Below are 19,970 nucleotides of genomic sequence, written 5' to 3'. Positions count from 1 at the left end.
CAATCAGTGTGGTCATTTCGAACATCAGAGCCAGCAGGATCCCTTCTGATAGAATTGCCTGTCTGTCTTTCTCTACTTGGTATTTCCCCCTGACTGTGTTTGGCACACGTAAATCTCCATTCAATCATGGACTGTTGGTTACCTCTGTTGTATATGGATCTTTTCTCCAGTGAGGCACTTGCCTTGCTGCAAATGCAAGTGTTCCCAATCCAGTCCACAACAGCCCTGGCTCCTAACTGTGCTCCGGCACGTGGTAGACATCAAACACATGTTTCAAACAGTATTCCCTGGTTGTATTCATTTTGTAATTTGAACAGTGCACAGTTTTTTGATTGAATACAAACTTTGGTCCAAGATCCAAAAGCCAAAAGCCCAACTGTCATTAATCACATGTAAGATGTGAACCATTCAAAGAGTTTTCTTCATTGTTAAGTAAAACCAGACTTAAAATGAGCTTGATTCGGGTGCCTGGGTGGCTCAGTCAGTTAAATGTCTGCCTTCAGCCCAGCTCATGATCTAGCGGTCCCGGGATCGAGCCCCGCATTGGATTCCCTGCTCAGCAGGGAGTCTGCTTCTCCCTCTGCCCCTCACCACGCTCGTGTTCTCTCTCACTCTCTCTGTCTCTCTCTCAAATAAATCTTAAAAAAAAAAAAAAAAAAGCGTGACTGATCTTTATGAAAACAAACTAAATTTTTTCTGTTATCAGAATGGTTCACAGTGATCCATGAGCTTTCCTTAAGGTCTACAAGCCCACCACCATAGTTGTCCTAAATAGTGCATCTGTGGCTTAACTATGTAGGGACCATCTTCTCCCCTAAATCTAGCCAAGCACTTTCAGAATATAGATCTGAGTTGGAGACATCGTGGTTTCTAGAAAGCCTCTCTTAAAGTATAAATAATCACGGAGATCTAAGTACAAACCCATTCTCTTTTCAGTGAAGAACAGTGATCTGTGGAGGGGGGCATTGGGTCTGTGGTGAGTGTGGCTGAGATGGCCATTTGCCTTTCAATCCCTGTTTTTTCCCCCCTCTTTTATGTTGATAGAATCTTGAGTGGGGTACATCCTGTATTGGAGTCCATTTCCCAGCCTGCCTTGCAAACAGGTGTGGCCATGTGGTTAGGCTACCGACCCTGGAGAGTAGAATGCTGGTAGGGAAGTAGCTTCCATACTTGTTGCCTTTACACCCTGCTCAACAAAATGCAGAGGGTGCTATTTTGGGTCACAGGTTGAGGTCATGCACAGCAGAGGAATGAGAAAGGTGGCGCTGGGGCTTCTGACAGCTGGGTCACTTAATCCTGGACAACCTATGCAGACTTCTCCATGAGACAGAAATAAAGTTTTTGGTCTTTTGCCAGTCCAGTTGAAGTTTGGTCTCCTTTGGCTAGACTTTGAATCCCAAATACTGTAGTATGCTTTATGACTTTGGACGGGGAGTGTCTAGACCAGGAAAAGTAGGAACTGCCTAGAAACATGGTACGTTCTCTGGAGTTGTCAGAAATTTGGTTGATTATGGTCTACGAGGATTTAATGTCAGATTAGTGCTAAGATTCCATGGATCATTTTTAAGGCTTCCTCTAACCTGAGACTCAATGACTTTGTTCAGTTTTGTGTTAATAAATTATACCGTATTTCATCATTTCTAAGGTAGACGTTTCCACACTGGAATGTTTCTGATGTGTTTTTATAAGACAGCCTCTTAGCTTTGGCATATAATCAGAGCAGAATTTGACATTTGACCTGATGGTCCATAGGCATCCCCCAAAGTAGCTAGGATTAGCCGCAGAAAAATGTTGAAGCATGAATACTGGCTTAAAATGAGCAAGGTCCAGTAGCCAACCAGGATTCCTAGTCTGAGCAGTAGCTGAAGAAGTGACTCGCTTCAGGTTCAGAAAATGGCCACTTCCAGCTCAAGTTTGTAGTTTCTTCATGGAGCCCAGTTGGTGGTCTCTCTTGGCTTCAGACCAGGAACAGCTAACCTGTTCAGGATGTAAGGAGGAACTAAGAGCAGCCTGATCTGGTAAGAAGATTCTCTGTGGAAGGAGGAAACAAGATAGATAGTGAAGGTTTGAAATAATCCTTTTACCTGATTCTTTAGTTTGTTCCCTGTGCTCGAGTTAAGGTAAGTACTGCAAAGAACAGGTCATCCTTTACTCTCAGAGGCAGTCTTTCCCTCTCCACTAATTTTATTTACTTCCATATATTAAATAAAAATGACTAAATATTGGGTCTCTGTGACCCAAGTGGTGTACAATTTTAATTTTTTTGTATTTTTCCCCTATTTGTTTTCTTTGAATATTTGGCAGAAATAGTTCACATCTTCCAAAAGCACACTCAGATTTCTCTCCGTTCTTGTTTTTCAATTGTTGAAACTTTCCAGTGTGTACTAGTTCTGTGTTGTTCCTAGAGACATCCTTATTGGACTGGACCTCTGACTTCCTGCTACCATATGGGCTGTTTGCCATCCAGGTGTTGCCGGGGGATTCCTTTTTCCTTTGTCCTCTTGGATGACACTCATACCTGGTTTAATTCCTGTTTCCTGGATGACACGCATACCTGGTTTAATTCCTGTTTCCTAGATGACATTCATACCTGGTTTAATTCCTGTTTCCTGGGTGACACTCAGACCTGGCTTAATTCCTCATTCTGGTGGCTTTCATTCTTAAATTCCTGAGAAAGCATGAAAGAGCTAAGACTGAGGCTTTCTTTGCCTGAAAAATCCCTTTATCAACACTTCTATCTGATATATGGTTTGGCAGGATTGGAATTCCAGTCCGAAAACCCTATTTCTCTCAGAAATTTGAAGATAATGCTCCATTGTCTTCTAGCTTACAGGATTGTAGCAAAGTCTGTCATTCTGATATTTGGTCTTCTGTGTGTCTCCCCCTCCCCCCCCCCCTTTTTTTTTTTTTGCCTCTGGAATGTTTTTCAGCTTAGTCATTAAAAGATGAGTACAAAACCAGACTGCTTAGCTTTGTCGCTTCCTAGCTACGTAACTATGGCAAATTATCAAACTCTTATGCCTCAGGTTCTCATGTGTACAATGAAGATAAAAACACTGTATAACTCTGAACAGTTGTTTGTGGATTATATGAGAATTCATGTAAAGCACTTAGGGAAAGCTTTTTGTGCATAAGTTTCATATTGGCTGCTATTTGTTATAATCTAGCTATTCTAAAATATCACAGTGATACACTATGGTCAGATCTAGTTCATTTATTGTGTAGAACAAACAGTGCACCTCTTTCTTTTGGAGACTTTGTCCTTCAGCTCCAGGAAGAATTCTTGGATTACTACTTTGGTTATTTCTTACTACGAATTTTTTTTTTCTTTGTTCGGTTAACAGTATCGGTTGAATGCTGGATCTCTTGGATGAACCCTTAATTTAAAAAAGAAGAAAAGAAAGCCCTTTTTCTTTTGTACTCTTTGGGTGTGTGTGTGTCCTTTTTTTTTTTTTTTTTTTTTTTAAGATTTTTATTTATTTGACAGAGACACAGCGAGAGAGGGAACACAAGGAGGGGGAGTGGCAGAGGGAGAAGCAGGGTTCCCGCTGAGCGGGGAGCCCGATGTGGGACTGGATCCCAGGACCCCGGGATCATGACCTGAGCTGAAGGCAGACGCTCAACGACTGAGCCACCCAGGCGCCCTGGGTGTGTGTGTCTTTTGCTTAAATTCTTAAGCTATGTCTTTTAAAAATTTTTTAATTACAGCTTTCATGTTAATTTCTGAGCATTCTTATTCTCTGCTTATATTACTTAAAACATCCTGCTTTTGCATGAATATAAGTTTTTTTCAAGATAGTAGTGATCCTCCTTGCCTGTCTCAATTTTCTGAGAATTTTTTTTCTTGTTTTCTTTCATATCAAAGAATGTCCTCAAATATTAGGTTGATGCTTGGCTTCCTTTCTACGATTGAGTTCTCTGGACTCAATTTAGTTTCTGCCAAGAACGATCCTCTTCTATTTTGCCTGTGGGCTATCAGCCTGACTATAAGCTTTCTGTGGAATGGTGCACAATTCTGTATGCAGAAGAATTTCATTACATTTCCCTGTATGCACCCCTGTGCCTTGCTCTCAGCCTCCCCTAGATCTAGTAGCTCTAAAGTTGGGATGTCTCGGGGCGCCTGGGTGGCTCAGTCGTTAAGCGTCTGCCTTCGGCTCAGGTCATGATCCCAGGGTCCTGGGATCGAGCCCCGCATCGGGCTCCCTGCTCCGCGGGAAGCCTGCTTAACTCTCCCACTCCCCCTGCTTGTGTTCCCTCTCTCACTGTGTCTCTCTGTCAAATAAATAAAATCTTAAAAAAAAAAAAAGTTGGGATGTCTAATCAATTTCTGCTAAGATTATATAGCTGTTTACTGAGTGGGGGGTAGTTGTCTAAATATACAGGGTATTGGTAGGTCCCTGGGGGGGGGAGCAGGATGTCCAGTGGATCCTTATAGAGAGTTACAAGCGATCTCCCTGTAGAGGCCCTATTTCTCTCCACCTTCTGTTATTCATGTGTCCAATTCCTGGGTCATTCTGGGGTTCGGAGTGTTCTGCCTTGCATCCTGTGGTATGTTCTCTGTGACCTTGTTTGACATCTCTGTAAATCATTCCTGGTTTCAAATATTGAGGTTTGTGGTTAAAGTGTCATATACTATTGAATTCTTTTTGTTTCTTGGTTATTTTTATGCAAGAAAACGAATATTTAAATTTATTATAATGACTTAAAATTGGAAGCGTAAGTATCCTTGCAGCGTATTGTTTTAACCTTGTGGCAAAAAGTGGAAAGAGGACCTTCCTGTTTTAGGAAGTGTAGGGAAAGGTATTACTGTCCATTTTTTGTTACAGAATGAAACTGTTTGGAAGTGCTCTTTTGTTCATAACATTTTTTTTTTTTTAAGATTTTATTATTTGACAGAGAGAGAGGGAACACAAGCAGGGGGAGTGGGAGAGGAAGGCAGGCTTCCCGCCAAGCAGGGAGCCCAATGCGGGGCTTGATCCCAGGACCCTCGGATCCTGACCTGAGCCGAAGGCAGAAGCTTAATGCCTGAGCCACCCAGGCACCCCCTGTTCATAACATTTTATCATAATTTTATCACTTTTGTATGACTGTGCATTGCACTCACTAAACTACCATTATACTCAAGGTCAAGTTTGGCATTTGAATCCTCCATAGCCTTGGTGAGGTTTTTTTGTTTTTTTAGCCGTTGGTGAGTTTTAAATGAAAAAATTTGTTGAAACTTTGAGTGTAAGTGGGAGTCTCTTTTGATGTTTATTGTTAAATTTATACCCATTGAAATGCTAAACTGAAGTGTTAAAATGTCTTCTTGCAAACATCATAAATCTTAAGGACCCGAGCTGTTGACTGATTTTCCTGGACCCCATGGAATATCAGGACCTCCATGATTGGCTTAGACCAGTCAGAAGGTACCCTTGAGCTGGGTGGCATTTTTTCCCTAAATTACATGGACCGGGTGGACACCTGTATGAACTCAGGTTTCTGTCATCGGGGAAGAAGGGCAGGAGTACCTAGTAGGGGCTGCTGTGAGATTAGAAGTTACAGGAATTTGGAGGCACAGAAGCCCAAGGAAGGCTGTAGCTGCAGAAAGAAGCTGAATGGAGGAATGGGGCCTCTTGGTGGCCTTCAGATGGGTGGGATTGATACATTTTCACATTTCTTCCGTGTCTAATCAAGGAAGGGGATTACTTGCGTACTGGGTGTCCTTATGTGTGATACTCCGGGGACACTGAATCACCCATCAGTTGCCAAGTTTCTGATTTTGTCCTTAAAATTGCAGATACTGATAAAATTTGTTTTTTTTTTTTTTTTTTTTTTTTTTGCTGGGACGCCTGGGTGGCTCAGTCAGTTAAGTGTCTGCCTTCGGCTCCGGTCATGATTCCAGGGTCCTGGGATTGAGCCCCACATTGGGTTCCTTGCTCAGCGGGGAGCCTGCTTCTCCCTCTCCTACTCTTTCTGGTTGTCTGTGTGTCTCTCTGTCTCTGACAAATAAATAAATAAAATCTAAAAAAATTTGTTTTTGCTAGTAAAATACGCTTTCAGTTTTATGGTCTTGACCACCTATACCAAACTTGAATAAATTCACTAAAATGGCACCTAGTGTCGACTCTTCTCATATTGCCTCTAAAGTCAGAATTAGGCTTTTTTTCACAAATGCTAGCACTAATATCTCTTCACTAATACTCTATGATGATTTTATCTATAATATAACCTCTGAGAATTGATGGGGAGGGTTTGTGAAAACCAGGAACCAATTTTTAGTGATATTTTTCATGTTTGTTACTGGGCAATTTAGGGGTCTTGTGGTACCTGATTTTAGGATTGGATGTCTTAATCAAGATCAATATTGACTGTACCCAGAGAGTTGAGACTACACTGTTTTTTTGCATTAATTCACTTTGCTGAGTCAAGAAAAAAAATAAATATATTTTTTAAATTTTATTTTAATATTTGACAGAGAGAGACACAGAGAGAGAGGGAACACAAGCAGGGGGAGGGGGAGAGGGAGAAGCAGGCTTCCCGTGGAGCAGGGAGCCCGATGAGGGGCTTGATCCCAGGACCCTGGGATCCTGACCTGAGCCGAAGGCAGATGCTTAACGACTGAGCCACCCAGGCGTCCCTAGATTTTAAATGAGGGTATAAGTGCAGGTGATCGCTCAAGCTGATGCAGTAGAGAAGGGACTAGAGCAAAGGTCAGCATACTGTGGCCTGAGGGCCAATTCTGGCCCACAGCCTGTGTTTGTTTTGTTTTGTTTTGGGTTTGTTTTGTTTTTTTAAGTTGTTAATTGGGACATGCCCATGCTCATTCACTTACTAATGGTCTGGGGCAGCTTTTTTTCCACAATCCCTGAGTTGAATAAATGCAACAGAGACTGTATGGAGCATAAAGCCTGACCATAATTACTGTTGGGCCCTTCCTGAAAATAGTTTGCCAACCCTTGGACTAGATTAACATGAAGATTTCTTGGAAGAAGCAAACTTAAGAGGATTTAAGAAAATAAAAAAGGAACAAAGAGGTTTTTCAGTGTGTAGGAGATGAATTATGAATTACTGTTTGGGTATAATTTTCTTCCATATCAGTGCAAGTACATAGAAATTACCTTTTTTCCTGTTTTTAGATGTTACTAGCCCGTATGTCTGGACATTCAGTATAAGAGGACAGGGCAAATGGAATGAGCTACTCTTTGTATCCACAAGAATTTGTAGATCTTACAGTTTTTTTCATATTTAGGAAGTGCTGATTAAAGAATCTTTTCTTTTGCCAAAACGAGATGACTAAGATGATGGAGTTCTTAATGATTACTCCTTTCTTTCAAGGTAGTTATGGTATTATTTAAAAATATAATTTGCTTCTCCCCCTTGCCTCCCCACCCCCCCCCCAAAAAAAACCCTCTTAAAAAATAGGCTCAAATACTAATTTAATTCTTGTTCTCTTGGAGTCCAGAATTGGTAATTCTGATTGGTAGACAATAATCCTCCAAGCAGTGATTGAGGGGTCCAGGCTTCTTTGATCCTGTGGTTCTACCTGGTTTATCTGTGTCAAGCTACGTAAGGAGGGAAAACTTAGGGAGGATTCTATGTGAGTTTTATGGTCCAGGCCTAGGAGGGGTACATACAGTGTCTGCTTACATTCTGTTGGCTAGAACACATGGCATTTACCTGCAAGAGAGGTAGGAAAACATTGTCCATGTGCCAGGGGGATGGAAAAAAAAAAAAGAAATGGGTTTTGGTGACCAGCCAGTCTCTCCCACAATTACTGGTCACTACAATCACCTTATATTTTGAAAGCAATCAGATACTGGTAACAGATAGAAGCCTTCACTTATTTTTCATCTTTTTTCCCCTTTTTCTTCCCTGAAGACTGTGAATCCCAGATAAGTGATTTCAGCTGAAGAGGTATAGTTTGGGCAGAGGAACTGTAGTGCCACTCAAGGCAGATTTTAGGAAAGATCCTATTTTGGTACGATGTGCCATATACCGAATACCCCATGTTAACCTTAAAAGTAAAACTGCCAGTTATTTTTACCAGCAAAAGACGGGTCTATTCGGGAATAAAAGAGAATTGCAACCCGGGAGAAACAAGCTGTGTCAAAACTGTAGGCAAGTCCAGGGAACAAAGGAGAGACCCACTTTTTTAAGGAGAAAAGGGGTCCGTTGGGAAGGCTGTTCAGAATTGAATGAAAGTCCATTAGAGGAAACTGGGTGTTCAAAGTGTGGTGGCTTCTCCTTGGCTGACCTGTTGCCCCGGGAATGGGGAAAGCCACTCTTCTCTGGCTGGCGTGGTAGAGTAGTACATGCACGCAAGGTCACGTACGTCTCTTCCCGTAGGGTCTATGGCAGTAGGGCATGAGATCTCCCCCTACCAAAACCTCCTGACTTCATTTTAGTGAGATTTCCCATTCCTGATTTTCCCACCTATAGTGGAAATGAATTCTTATACCACTTTAGTGCTTGGCACAAATATTTCCAGTTCGCCCACCGCTGGGCAAGTGGTAAAATGGTGCTTTCCAACTTTGCTGAGATTGAGTGTTGTCCTGTGGCCTGCTTTGGTGAATGGTGAGCACAAGTAATATGTGTCATGGCTTGGCAGGAGCTTTGATTGAGTGTGCACTTGGCTGTGGTCCTTTCCCAGTGTCTGAAGATGGTGGAAGTTTTTGTTGAGATGAAGACACTCATCAACCTGACTCTCTGGTTGACCATGGGTATGAGCAGGGCTCCCAGCCAAAACCCCTGGGCATTTGCATTAAACCATTGAAGTTCCTGGTGGGTTTTGCTCTGCGCCTATCCTGAGGGGTAGAGGGTAAGTGTTGGTGCTTCGAGATCTTCACCTCTCTAGCATTTAACGATCCAAACTAGCAACATATTTATAATAAAAAAAGTAAATTTCTATTAATTTCTAATAGTGCTAGGCATTTGAACTATTCGTTGCTACCCACGTAGGCATCTCCCCAGGTAAAGATACTTCGGAATTTCTACCAAGATTTTCACCTCATTTTTCCCCCCACTGATGCTCCTCTTTGAAATGAAGGACTGTTTTAACTTTTGCTGCCTTTACAAGTGGTGAGAGCGAGAGAGCTCTGGAGGGAATCTAATCTTTGTCACTGCCTGTGCAGCTGGGGTACAGGTGTGGGTGAGGGGAGCAAGGATGGAGATCTTCTCACCATCCGGGCAAACTGGAGCAAGAAATCACCTTCTCTGAGGGGGTGGGGGAAGAGTAATCACTCAGCCCATTAGAGGCGAAAGGATTGACTAGGGACCATGGCTGCAGCCAGAGGAGATGTGGTTTCTGGCCTTTAAGGCCCTATGTGCAATGCTGGCTGTGGTTCCTATAATTCTGGGGGAAATGGTAGTGCTCCTGGGCAGTAGTCATGTTCCATTGTGGGTTAAAATGTCGTGTAGAGGCTCTCTGGGATCCGAACAATTGTTTAAGTGTATTTTTTTTTTTTTTTTTTAAATAATGGAAACTGTGTTCTGAATTCTAAACAACCAATTCATAAAAGGACTTGAACAATGCACTAATTTTCTATGAAGGGAGTTGTGCTAGTTTGTAACAAAGCACCACAAAATGGGTGGCCTAAAACAACAGAGATTTATTCTCTCAGTTCCAAAGACTGGAAGCTCAAAATCAAGGTGTCTGCAGGGCTGTGGTCCCTCTGAAGCTTCCAGGGGAGGATGTTTTTTGCCTTTTCCTCACTCTTGGTTGTTCTGTACATTCGCTGGCTTGTCAGCACGACTCCAGTCTGTGCCCTGCCTTCACGGGGCCAGCTGCCAGGTGTGTCTGTGTCTTCCCATGGTATTACTCTGTTTCTTCTCTTTCTATAAGGACTATAGTCATACTGGATTAGGGCGCGCCCCAATGTCCTTATCTTAACTTGATTACATCAGTGAAGCTCTTCTTTCCAAAAAAAAAGGTGACATTCATAAGTGCTGGGGGTTGGATGTCAGCATATCTTTCTGGGAGAAACAGTTCATTTTAAGTCCATCCTACTTCCCAGAGAGGAGGAAAATAATCCCCTAAATCATGATTTTTACAAAGTGTACTAAATAATAACAACGATTAATTCAAAAATGGGCAAAGGACTTGAATAGACATTTCTCTAAAGAAGATAAGAAAATGGCCATTAAGTACCTGAAAAGATGCTCAGCATCAGGAATCCTTAAGCAAACTTAAGTCAAAACCACCAGGAGATACCACGTCACAAACAGTAGGGTGGCTATTATATTAGAACAAGTGTTGATGTAGATGTAAATAAATTGGAACTCTGCATTGCTGGTGGGGATGTACAGTGGTACAGATGCTGTGGAAAACAGTTGTGGTTCCTCAAAAAATTAAACATAAAATTACCATATGGTCTAGTAATTCCACTTTGGGTATATACCCAAAAGAATTGTGAGCAGGGTTTTGGCGATAGCCATCTGCCGATGTTCATAGCAACATTATTCACAAGAGCCAAAGGGTGGAAGTAATGTAAGTATCCATCAGTGCATGAATGGATAAACAATGTGGCATATGCATACAGTGAAGTATTATCCCGCCTTAAAATGAAATACTGACACATGCTACAACATAGATGAACCTTATGTTGAGTGAGATCAGATGGTCACCAAAGGACAAAATATTGTATGATTCCTCTAAAGAGTAATTAAATTCATAGAGACAATGGTAGAATGGTGGTGGGTAGGGGTGGGATGAGAGAATGGGGGGTTATTGTTTAATGGGTACAGAATTTCATCTCAGATGCAAAATTCTGGAGAGGGATGGTGATTGCCCAGTATTGTTAATGTACCATTAGATAGCATTAAGTACAATTAAAAATAATCTTATGCAGATTTTACCAAAATAAAAAAAGTAGAAGTCATAGATTTAAGATAACAATCAAAGAAAAAGAAACAAAACTATGTAAAACTCACCCGTCTAATAAGTAATAACACCCCTCTTCTCAATCTAGGTTCTGGCCCAGTAAAAAAAAATAGGACAGTAAGGTATCTGGCCCTTGAACAATCAGATCATCTCTGTTGAAGGCTATTTGGGAGGTGATAGCTTAGTGTGAGAGATCAAGGAGCTCCTTAACAGCACACCCCAGAATTTGGTCCTCCCAGTTACCACAGGGCTACTCTTGGAGGTGCAGAGAGCTTCTGTGCTCCCCTGGTCCCCATGGGCTGACTTCTCCCCAACAAGACAGTGGGGGCGGGGCACTCAGCCAAGCTTGGTCTGTTTGTTCTTCCCAAATTTTCTCTTCAGATACATTACTGCACTTCTTTGGGCAGGATAAAAAGGTCAGATTGAAGCAAAGAAGGATATACGGAACTCCCCTACTAAAAGAAGCATCAGGTGTGGGGGAAGAAGCCTTCACCTGAAACATCCCTGCTTCTTGTTCTCTTTAACATCTCCTGCTTGCAAGTTAGCCCATGGTTAGCCAGTGCCTCCTATTCAAGAGTTGCTTCCCAGTGAAACCACGGTCCCTTTGGGTACTCTTCTCGCACTTCTGACTGGCAGTGCAGATAATGATTGAAGGCTCTGGCAGTTAATGACATCAATTCCAAGGCCACTGTGTGCCCAGGGCTTAAGTTTGCTTTCCTCTTTTCAGTCTCAAATGATCTACAGCCATGTTGTCTTGCATAGCTTTTTAGAGGTGTGTAGTGAGATCCAATGACAAAGTTAAGGTGCCAGGAACGTAATGGTGCCTAAGTTTGAACATAATTTTTCCCCGGGAATGTGACAGTAGAAGTTTCATTGTAGTATTGTTTAACTTTGCAAGTTCAAGTTCAAATATGTCAAAATCCAAAGGAGTTAAAAGTTCAAAATAGGGCGCCTTGGTGGCTCAGTTGGTTAAGCGTCTGCCTTCGGCTCAGGTCGTGATCTCAGGGTCCTGGGATCGAGCCCTGACTCAGGCTCCCTGCTCAGTGGGGAGTCTGCTTCTCCCAGTTCCGCGCCCCCCCCCCCGCCCCCGCACTTGTGTGCTTGCTCTCATTCACTCTACACTCTGTCTTAAAAAAAAAAAAAAATTCAAACTAAAATTCTCTTGGCCCTTTCATACATTCATTAATTCAACAAGTGCTTATTGAAAACCCACTCTGGGTACCCTTCTAATCATTGGGGATATTTTGGCGCATAACCTCCCCCCCCAAAATCCTGCCTGCCCTCCTTGAGCTTTCTGGAGACCTCAAGGTAAAAAAAAAAAAAACAACAAAAAACCACGATAAATTCCAATAAGCATATCTTTACCAGGTCCTGTTAGGCTAAAAAGTATTCTTGAAGCCTGGGTGGTGGTTTGTTGTTCTGGAAGCTATAGTCCGGGCTGCTTCACAGGAAGGGCTGCCTTTTGCAGTCTCTGAGGTTGTGCTAGTTCTTAGCCCCCCTGTGTGTGAAGAGGATACAAGTGATCACAGAATAGTCTTCTCCCCTTCCCTTGGCCCCCAAGGCACATTTTGAAAACAACCCAATCCCCTAACCCTGAAATAGTAAGCACGGAAAAAGTACATTCTTAGAACGGGGTTGATGGTGTTCCTGAAGACCGCCGTGCTGGTGCTGCGCCACGTGGGCCCCTGCCTCGTGCCACACCTTTCACTCTTGGACCCACAGCCATTTTCAGTTTCTGCCCCAAGAGCTACTTCTACTGCCTCTTGCTCTGGATGTACTTACAGCTAAGAAACCCAACTCCTGAGGAAGGTTGATCTCTAATATTTAACAGTCCAATCAAGAGCTTCTTGGGGACACTTTGTCGAATAGGGATGTGCACACACAAGCGTGGTATTGTGATTCTTGAGTCCTTGGAAAGACCACGTGGATTCCAGCTTCTCCCATCCATCGGTACCCTTTTTTTTTAAAGATTTTATTTGACGGAGAGAGACAACGAAAGGGGGAACACAAGCATGGGGAGTGGGAGAGGGAGAAGCAGGCCTCCCAAGGAGCAGGGAGCCCGATGCGGGGCTCGATCCCAGGACCCTGGGATCATGACCTGAGCTGAAGGCAGACGCTTAACGACTGAGCCACCCAGGCGCGCCCCCATCAGTACCTTTTTGTCCTCAAATACAGAGTGGAATTTGGGTGACTCCTAGCCTAGCATTGCCTATCAGACCTATCATTAACAACTGAAAGCTGGGAACATTCTAGTTTTCTGTAGGGCACACAGAAATCTGCTTTGCTGTTTTAAAGCCATAAATACTGTGTTGACCACCAATGTCCTTGAGGACCTGTAAAGACGTTGTTGCCTGGAGTGCGGTTGTGTCTCTCCCTGGTGCCTGCCTCCCGGCTCTCTGCTGTCTTGCTGGGCTCACGCGAAGCTTCTGTCTGCCCCCATCTGCCAGGGGTAGTTCAAGGTATATCCATGTGGTCTGCGCGAAAAGGCTGACTGCTAAAAGCCTTTGCTTGTGCCAAGGGCCATGTGGCTTTATTTTAGATGTGCAGCCCAGGCCTTGCTTTCTTCCACTTACGGACTTGTGCAGTCCTCCTTCCATGGAAACGGCCACTTACTGACGGACAGAGTTGCCCAGAGCTGGAGTTTCCTACTCGGATCAAAAGGATGTATGGTCTTAAGCTTAAACTTTCTTGCTCCGTCTGTGCTATTTAAAACCATCATCCTCACTGAAAAAGTGAGCTGGTTGTAGGATAGAGGCTGCAAACCTCCAGCATGGAAAAACGTCTGACCTGTGATTGAACCGAAGTGCCCAGCTAGCTACCTTGCTCACGGCAGAAGCTCAGGTTACTCTACGAGTGTTTTGCTCCTGCAGATGTTACTCCTTGCTGATTTCTCATGGTTTGTTGCTTCGTATAATAGATTTACAGTTTAGAGAGGGCCCAATAAAAAATAACTCCTTTTCAGGGCACCTGGGTGACTCAGTTGGTTAAGTGTCTGACTTCAGCTTGGGTCGTGATCTCGGGGTTCTGGGATCGAGCCCCATGTGGGCTCCCTGCTCATCGGGGGGTCTGTTCTCCCTCCCTCTCTACTTCTCCCCGCCCCCCCCAAACTTGTGCGCTTGTTTGCTTGCTCGCTTGCTCTTGCTCTCTGTCTCAAATAAATAAAAGATCTTAAAAAAAAAAATTCCTTTTCAGGAGTGCTATCAGGAGTGGCTGAACTGGTTGTTAAAATATATTCTCCTGAAATGGTTTGTGAAAAGCTGCTTCCCCAAAGCCCATATGCTTCTTTGGGTTGCTGCAGCCACTGCAGTCCTTTCTGGATGATTCTGTCGACGTCCCCTGTGGTCCCACACCTGAAGGGTAAATGCCCGGCTCACCGGGGCTCGGGCCTCCAGGACTGTGCTCCGGGGGGCGGACAGCATATGTTCAGCATTGGCTGTTAACCATTATGAGTATTCATGCCTTTTTTTTCCCCTCTTTCTGGTTATGAGCCATTGAGAAATAAGAGAAAGAGTAAGGCACATATTATGGATGAGATTATAGATGAATTATAATTGCAGATTCTATAATGATAGAATCTTAGCCCTAATTATAGATGGATGTAGATGAAAAGTAGTCTGACGGACAGGGCTGTTTTGGAGAGAGACACTGAGCCATCACTGCAGAGCAGAAACTGGGCCAGCCTCTCCTACACCTTTCCGCTGTAGGGACAGATTCTGCTCCTGGAGGTGAGAGTAGAACTTGCGCTGTGTGGGTAGCAGGGTTGGGACTAGGGGAGGGAGGGTAAGGTGAGTGAGGCACTGGCCTCAAGTCGGGAGTGTGAGGGGTGCCAAGAAACCTTCAGTGGTAAAGATAAATAATATTTAACATATTATTATAAACTGAATTGAACAAATATAATGAACAAAATATACATAATGTATTATATAAAATGTATTATATGTAATGTATTTTGTGTGTGTGTATCTCTCTCTATATAAAACAACAGACAAGATAGGGTTGGTCTTCCTGACTTTTCCCTTTGCCTCAGGCTCCAGTATGGCTCGAAGGGGCACTGTTACTGATCATCTTAAATTTAGTGCCAGAGGTGAATGCCACTTACCCCAGTCCTTGCCCAGCTAGTTCTTCCCAGATTTACAGAATCCGTTAATCACTTTATTTCTCCTGGGTGGAATGAGTAAAAAGGACAGAACAGGGCAGGAACATTACACTAACTGAACTCCATCCGCAAGTGGATTTAGAAGCAACATTTTCCATGACTGTAAAACTTTCCAATTTTCTATAGATGGGAATATTCACTCTCAGAGAGGAAAGGACAAAGCCTACAATAGGGTTCAGAGGTAAGGGAAGTCTATCTCTAGTTAGGATAACAAGTTTTACAGTTGGTTGTGGAGGTTGCTGGCTCAGACAGTCCATGAATTGTATTGATCAGCTTGACTAGACGGGCATTCTTTTCTCAAAGCTCTCTGCTACATCTCTGTGGCTCCAAGGGTGGTCCATGGACTGAGAGCTTCAGCATCACCAAGGAGATGGAGAGACATGCAGAATCTCAAGCCCTAACCCAGACCTACTGAATGGATCTGCATTTCTTCACAAAAGGTCCAATTGTATGTAACGTCCAACTCCGTTGTGACACTTCCATAGCCTTCGTTTTGAAATCCGTTAAACCAACACTAGCTGTCCCCCTGTTTAACATGGCTTCTCTGGCAATCCTTATGCTCTTAGGAAACTGACTACTTGGTATGCTTGTTCTGGGTTCTGAGGGGTAAGATGTGCTTTACTAAGCTCTGCGGGAGGAGGCTGAATTGTCAAAAGGTAGGTTGCAGGAGCTAATTTAAGAATTCAAACGTAAACTGGAAAATGGTACTATGATGGGGCTTAGGGGTAAAACTTTTAACACCTTGAACAGTTGGAACAGAAGGGAGAGTTTTATGAATATGTCAATAACACATGATGATTTTTTGTTCGTCTTTATTTTTCACTTCAGAATAAAGTAAAATTGATAGCTCAGATACTGTACATATGTCTTCTGTTTTAAAATAAGTTCAAGACCAGGTATACTCTGGGTATTGAAGCCTAGAGAGTTTTAGTGCTATGATTTGTGATTTCATAGAAACTTTAAGAACTGGTGTGATTCCATGATTTGAAAGCCATAAATTATAGCTGTGTTTGTATTCAGATCTTACGACTGGTTTGCCATATGTAGACACAAAGAAGGAGTAAAATTAAAGTGTTTTTTTTTTTTATGGCTATAAAGTACTGAAACTAGTTTTCACATGTGACTTCTGGAAACCTTTATTTCATAACTACCATATGAGGTAGAAAGTTTATCTGTACTAAGTTCAAATTACTGGGTTAGACATTATAGGTAACAGGAAGATGTAAAAGATACCTACTGATGCCCCTACTGAGTTTATAGTTCAGTCGGTGAATAAGGCACACAACTGTTATATAACCTACTAGTAATGTTCTAGCAACCAGTTTGGCCAAGTCATGTAGTTTGTTTTCTCACTTGTAAAATGATGATGTTTGAATTAGAACTTTAAAATATTTTCTAGTATTAATATAATGACAGTGAATTCGATTCTATCATAAGGACTTAATTTATATAATGATTTATCTTTTTAGATATGTCTGTTCAGTGTAATAACTGATGGAATTTCTACCTTTGGAGAACAAATAATCATTCTTCTTAAGATTTAGAAAGTAATCTTTTTTCCAAAAGTGTTGAAATAGCTCAAATCTTACACTAGCAGTTCTTTCCAATGGCCTTTTTTTTTTTTTTTTGGTACAGATTAATTTTTAACCTTGCGAATCATTATAAAAATGTATATTTTGGTAACCTTTCTATTCAAGAGGAGCTAGTCTATCATATTCTCAAATCTTAGTAAGTAGGGAATTTGTTCTCTCTCCTCCAAATGTTCCCTGAAGAAGATCTCTTTATCTTCCCAAATGGCATTCTTAAAAAGGAAACTTGATCATTCTACTTTGTTCTGGCAGATAATGCTGCTGAAAGATAACTTGAGAAATTAACTCTTTAGGTGAGAATGACTTCTTCCAACTTTTTTGCCTTTTTTCCTTTTTTAAACTTTTGATTTTGCTTTAATAAAAAACATTACCCAAATAGTAACTTTGAAGGTGTCACAAATGATATTGCAATTACAGAAATACAAAGACATTACTTCATGGATAGGGTGAGATTATCAAAGAATATGAGTCCAGCATGTAGTAGAAACTTAGGTACTATTCTTTAAGTGGGAGAGGGATGAAATTGGCCATCAGACAAAATGGCTGACTTTCAACTTTTTTGACAAAGTTCCTGAGGGGATCCTGATAACCCTTTCCTGACCACGGCTTTATCTTCATAGTGATGACTTGAAGCTGTTGTTTTCTTTGGTGAATGTTGATCTTCCAATTATTTCTGGAACTGATAAGCTTAAGAATTTTTTAGTATCTAAATCTTTGTACCACAATTCTTTACTCCTAGCTACTAAGGTAGAAAACACTTCTGTAAATTCATTCCCTATCAAAACTCTCCTGAAGTACTACTTCTCATTGCATTTTTTTTGGTGGTTTTTTTTTTTTTTTTTTTTTTTTAATAGCTTTACTCACCTGGTTTGGTTGTTTTTTGTGAATTAAAAAAAAAAATCATAAACCAAGTATACTAAGCAGTCATGTGAAAGTTGGAGTGGTCAATGGGTTCTTTACATTTTCATTACTCTTCGTAAACTACTGACTTGTAAATCTAAAACACTTAAACTTCAATGGAATTTCACAACTATTAGAAATGTTTTTATACTATAATCTGGAAAAATGCTGAATAAAATACATGAACTTTAAAAGTAAAAAACTCAGGTCATATATTTATTATGTGCATATATTAATGTGTATATATAAGGAATCCTCCCCTTCCCCTTTCACCCAACAGTTTGGCAAACTAGATCAAGAGCCTTAAAAAAATCATTTCTTTGGCTTGGTTATGCTTATATTTCTAGGAAGTTTTTCCAAAGGAAATAATCACAGGTAGTCAAAGATTGCAAAAATGTTGAGTGTTATTTATGAAGGAGAAAAACGTAAAAAAAATAAATGTAGAATGTCCGTATCCTATTAAACATTTGTATTCTGTTCACTTATTTTACTTATTTTTTTTTAAAGATTTTATTTATTTATTTGACAGAGACACAGCGAGAGAGGGAACATAAGCAGGGGGAGTGGGAGAGGGAGAGGCAGGCTCCTGGCCGAGCAGGGAGCCCGATGTGGGTCTTGATCCCAGAACCCCGGGATCATGACCAGAGCTAAAGGCAGACACTCAACTACTGAGCCACCCAGGCACCCCCTATTTGTTTATTTTATTTTATTTTTTTTATTTTTATTTTTATTTTTTTTTTTTTTTTTTTAAAGATTTTATTTATTTATTTGAGAGAGAGAGAATGAGAAATACAGAGCACGAGAAGGAAGAGGGTCAGAGGGAGAAGCAGACTCCCCGCTGAGCGGGGAGCCCGATGCGGGACTCGATCCAGGGACTCCAGGATCATGACCTGAGCCGAAGGCAGTTGCTTAACCAACTGAGCCACCCAGGCGCCCCCCTATTTGTTTATTTTAAAAATAACTTGAAATGCCTTGACATATGAACCATTTATTTTATTCCGTTTTTATCAGAGGTTTTTTTCGTTTGTTTTTAATTTTTTTATGTACTTTGGAAGAAGGAGCTCAGGTAGTAAAACTCCTTAACTGAATCTAATGACTGTTTACGTAGACAAATGACTTCTCTGATTTCCATTAAAAGCTTCTGTTTACAGTGCTCATATCTTTTTATACCAGAATCTCTTAAATGAGTATTGACTTTCATGGAAACAGACAAGTGTAACATATTTACTGCTTTTTGAAATTATATTTCACACATGTAAGTCTAAAAAATGAATAAATATACTTCCCGGTTTCAGTATTTAGCTTGAGCATATTTTATACCCCAGGAATAAAAAAAATTGTGTCTCAGAAAAACTTTTATTAAGGTGGTAGCCACACAACTATTACTTCAGTGATTTGTTTATTCACTTAAGAACTATGGTGGAAGGGGCGCCTGGGTGGCTCAGTTGGTTAAGCATCTGCCTTTGGCTCAGGATCGAGCCCCAGTCAGGCTCTCTCTCCCTCTCTCTCAAATAAAATCTTAAAAAAACAAAACAAAACAAAAAAACCTATGGTGGAAAAACAATAAGTAATTGATATTTTCCATCAGTATATAAATCATACAGCCTTGTTTTAGGATTCAGTCTCCTTTTGAGTGTGTGTGATATGCACACATTCATGCTATTGAGCTGAACATTGCAGCCTTTTTCTCCCCCCAGTAAAGGTTGGTTTCAGGATGCATGGCCAGAAACACACAGAACACTGTTAGTGAAGATACAGATCCTTTCAGTTCTTCCATGGTTCCTATTCTTCTTGTTGTATTTAGGTTACTGAAGTTTGATTACAGAGAGAGGATTATAAAATGGAAAAATGAGATCTCTTAATTCACAAATTTACGGGTTACAGAATGCCATTTCCCCCCCTCATGCATGTTTTATTTCTTTAGGACAGAACAGTGACCTCTGATTGACATTAATACCAGGATTAGAAATTCAGTTCCAGTGAACGTATGTCTATGACTTATTTGCAGTCCTCTCGAGCATCAGGACCTTTTTAAGCACTTCAGTTTGCCCAAAAGCATAATCAAGTCTTAGTTATTTGCAAAAATCATTGGATTTGAAAGCTTTAATGGGTTGTTTTCAGTGATGTTTTTTAAGTGTACAATTCAGTAGTATATTTATAGTATTGTGCGAGCATCACCATAATCTTCAGAACATTTTCATGACTCTCAAAAGAAACACCATCCTAATTAGCCATCACTGTTCATTCCCTTCCCTCATACCCTTTCTCAGCTCTAGAGAATCACTAATCCACTTTGTCTCCATAGACTTGCCTATTCTAGACATTTCATGTAAATATAATACATAATAGGTAGTCTTCTATGACTGGCTTTTTTCACTTAGTATAATATTTTTAAGTTGTAACACTGTATCCAGGTTGTAGATTTCTCAATACTCCATCTTTTTTCTTTTGCCGATTGTTAATTCTG

General features: G+C 41.3%; 1 protein-coding gene across 3 annotated transcripts in view; it reads left to right on the top strand.

The window, feature by feature from the left end:
• The window catches only part of MTUS1 (microtubule associated scaffold protein 1), a 166,624-nt gene that overhangs the window by 30,795 nt on the left and 115,859 nt on the right, over window positions 1-19,970 (top strand). The window lies entirely within an intron of this gene.

This window comes from Zalophus californianus, chromosome 2, assembly GCF_009762305.2.
Source record: "Zalophus californianus isolate mZalCal1 chromosome 2, mZalCal1.pri.v2, whole genome shotgun sequence".
NCBI classification, from domain to species: Eukaryota; Metazoa; Chordata; class Mammalia; order Carnivora; family Otariidae; genus Zalophus; species Zalophus californianus.
This window is presented reverse-complemented; position numbering and strand designations above follow the sequence as displayed.